Raw genomic sequence first — 3,982 nt, 5'->3', positions numbered from 1 at the left:
TAGCCCTTTATATTTCTTTCAGCAGTATAATCTTATTTACATTGATTGTCCTCATCAACATTCGCTGTTCTTAGATTTTAAATATTTTCCAATCTGATGGGTGAGTTAATAACAGCTTTTTACATTTTAAGGGCCATTCATGTTTCCATTATTCTGAAATGACTATTCATGTCTTTTGTTCATTTTTTTTCTATTGTGTTATTTGTGTTTGCCTTCTTGATTCATAGTAAGTCTTTATATTCTGATTCTGGGTAATTTTTAATGTCATATGTGTTTTTCCATAGAAATTTTTGTATCAGATTATCAAGTTTATGATTCCTATTGAGATTTTAGTTAGAACTATAACCAATAAGTAGACAAATTTGAGAATAATTGATATCTCTATAAAAGTCTTTTCATCCATTGACATGATATATTTCTGCATTTCTTTAAATATTCTTTAATGATTTTCAATCAAGTTTACCTTCATTCCTATTGAGATTTTAGTTAGAACTATAACCAATAAGTAGACAAATTTGAGAATAATTGATATCTCTATAAAAGTATTTTCATCCATTGACATGATATATTTCTGCATTTCTTTAAATATTCTTTAATGATTTTCAATCAAGTTTACCTTCATTTCCATAAGAATCTTGTGCATAGTCTGAAGATTATTCTCTTAGTTGACATAAAATTTTTGCTTACTATAAATGGTGTCTTTTCATAAAATCATTATTTCCTTTCCTGGTATGTAGAAATACAATCAAGACTTTGGATGTAGACTTTCTATCAAGCTAAAATACTAAACTCTCATTACATCTATCAATACGCGGGAAGGTTTTTTTTGGGAATCTCAACATAGACAATTATGTCATTTATTTCTCTTCCTTTCTAATCCTTATGTTTTTTATTCCTTTCTCTTTTCTCATTATTCTGATCAGTATTTCCAGTAGAATGCTTAACATAAATGTTGATATCCTTGACTTTTTAGCAGTGTTAAAGAATTTTTTTTAATATTTCCCTTTTTATAGATGAGTAGTATTCTGTTTTATGCATATAACATATTCTGTTTAGAAGTCACTTGTTAATGGAAATTTGACTTGTTTTCTGTATTTAAATTTTAAAAATAAAGCTGGTATGAAAATCCATGTATAAGTCCTTTGTGCAGACAGGTGTTTGCATTTCTCTAGGGCAAATACTTAGGAATGGAATGGCTGAGTTGTACAAATTTACATTCTCACCAGCAATATATGAGAGTACCAGTTGTTCTACAACACTTGATTTTCTCCATCATTTTAGTTTTAGCAATTCTAATGGGTATGTATCTCATTGAGTTATTAAGTAGTGTTTCCCTAATGTCTAATGTTGAATAGTCCAATTCACTAATTCTTTCTTCTTCTGTGTTTAATATGGTGCTGCTAAATCATCTTCTGAATCAATGTGTTATTTTCTAATTTTTAATATCTCTGTATAGCTATTTTCCAAATCTGACTCATCAAATTTTATAGTGCTTGGTTCTTTCTAGCAAATTAATCCTCTATTTATATTTCTTTTAATATGTTAAAAGACTTACCTTGTTTTTGTGCTTCTATTAATTTTAGTATCTACAGATCCTATGAGTCTAATTTTGCCATTTGTTCTTCATGCTTCTACTTGCCCAGGTTGGCTTCTTTCCTCAGGTATTTAGTAATTTTGTCCCCAAATTTGAACTCCTATTTTTTGGAACTTCGTGGGAGTTCTAGACTTTTCACTTGCTCTTTCTAGGCTCTTAGAAGCATTATAACCCTAGAACACCTTTAAGCTAAGTTATTTACTGTAGGTGGGAATCGTTTGAAATACACAAGGTTTTCAGGTTACACGAATGAAAGCTTGTAGTTGACAATCCTAAGGGTAATATTTTTTTTCTGACTAGTTCCACTAGAAGCAAAGCTAAGGTAAAAATATATTTATTTCTTCCTTCATAAGGTGTGATTTTTCTAGTTCACCTCCCAGGGGTTTCCTGACTTTATGTGGGAAATTCCCATCTGACCTCCCAGTCTATCAGGACGCAGGCTTATCATTTTGCAAAAAACCAAAGCTCTTCATGTCAACAGAGATTGGCAGATTTCCCAGGGAAAATGGTATCATTTCCACTGGAGGTTTATTAGCCCTTTTGAAGGTTCTTCTATTTTGATTGCAACCTTTTATGGTTTTTCTCAACAGCTAGCTAGGCTTTGAAATATATTATAAATGTATTTTCCCTGTGTATTCTATAACAACAGGTGGTTCTCTGCACATTTTTCCACTATATTGCTGAAAATTAAAATCCCAAATAATTTCTTTAGAGGTTTTTTATTGTGAAGATAAAAATGTGCGCATATGAGGAAAACTTCACACACATTAAGATGCTCTGAAAATATTTAGTATTATTATTTTATATCTTTACACAGCCTGGTAGAAGAGATTTGTGTGATAGGTACATAATAGGTACTTGCTGAGTCATTGATCAAATTGGAGTTCTGTTTTTTGTTTGTTTTGTTTTTTTGCTATAGCTATACTACACAGTCCTCCATTCATTTAACATACATACATTTATTGAATCCCAATGATGTGCCACACACAATATGATTGTAAATTTGTCATGGCATATTAAGCATACTTCTGATTTTGGAAGAGTTGATTGACAGATCTATATTGGGTTAGTTGTTTCTGGTTTATCCCAGACATCCAATTGATTATTTCAGTGGCAAAAGAAATCACTTTTTAAATATTGCATATTATAGCCTTTATTTTATAAATCTTTCATATTAAAAAGCCACATCCTTTTTTTCTATTCACTTTTATCAAAAGTTTATTTTTGTGTTTTTGAAACATAACCTGATGGTTATTCATACATAAGATGTAAGTTGCAGCACAATATCCCTTTAAAGCAAACATTAAGGACATGATTTTCTAGAGTTTATTTTACTACTGTGTTAATCTCAATTTGTTTCATTTTCATATGTTTTACAAAAGTGGCATAAATAACTTTTGCAAACTAAATGCTGACTTTGTTTGTCTTTCCAAAATAAATACCAAATTTTATGTAAATTTAAAACTCAAACCATAGTGTTCTTTTGTAGTGAAAAGGCTAATAAATACATCGTGTTGTGGTATGAAGCTCTATTAAGCTATCTGTGCTAATGTAGTTACTATGACAAAATTTACAGAATCTGGGTCAGCGAGTCCAATTAGTTCTTTCTTGAATGATTGTTAGGATGGTAGAAATTTACTATTGACCTCCACATTCAAGGCACACAATCAGCAACAATGACTTTATCTAAGTGCCTTGAAAGTGAATAAAACAAACACCACAAAGGATGAGTCTTTGAACTGAAGATTGATGAGACAGCCACAGTACTACAAATAAATGTAAATGTTTCATTGAGAAGATACGGGTCTATGAAGCCTGAAAGGTGGAGGATATCAGACTTGAGGTCACAGTGATGCACACAGCTCTGAGAGGAGTAAACCATGACTGTAAACCACAGTCCTGCTTAATGCATTGACTGCCACACTAAAAAAATTTTTTTCCTTGGGGCCAAGGTGTTTTATTATGACAATAGAATAAAAACTTTGAAAACAAAATGATCCTTTCTAATTTAATGAAAAATTTGTTATTTTGTATTTTTTTTCTGTGCCTGAGTTATATGCAACTTGTAAAATAGTTCTCACAGCTCCCAAGGTGAAGAGATGTGTGAGTTACATATGCTTCACAAGGCCCTGGGCTCAAAACTAGTGTGAGTTAAATACAACTCACGTGGCAGTTACTGTGTTAATGGTAACAATTGGGCTGGGAAGGCCATTGTAATTGGCCTAAGTGGCTGTATTCTCTCCAATTCTCTTAGATTGCTGGCCTGAGCATGATTTACTTTTTCCATATTTCCATTAAGCCATCCTGGCCTTAATTACTATCAATAATAACCCTTGTTATTGTTGATAATATTGATATATTTCAGTGTCCTAATTTTGAAATTTTCTG

Source organism: Propithecus coquereli, unplaced genomic scaffold (genome assembly GCF_000956105.1).
Source record: "Propithecus coquereli isolate 6110/MARCELLA unplaced genomic scaffold, Pcoq_1.0 Scaffold38, whole genome shotgun sequence".
Lineage (NCBI taxonomy): Eukaryota > Metazoa > Chordata > Mammalia > Primates > Indriidae > Propithecus > Propithecus coquereli.
The sequence above is the reverse complement of the archived record's forward strand: the minus strand, read 5'-3'. Positions refer to the sequence as shown.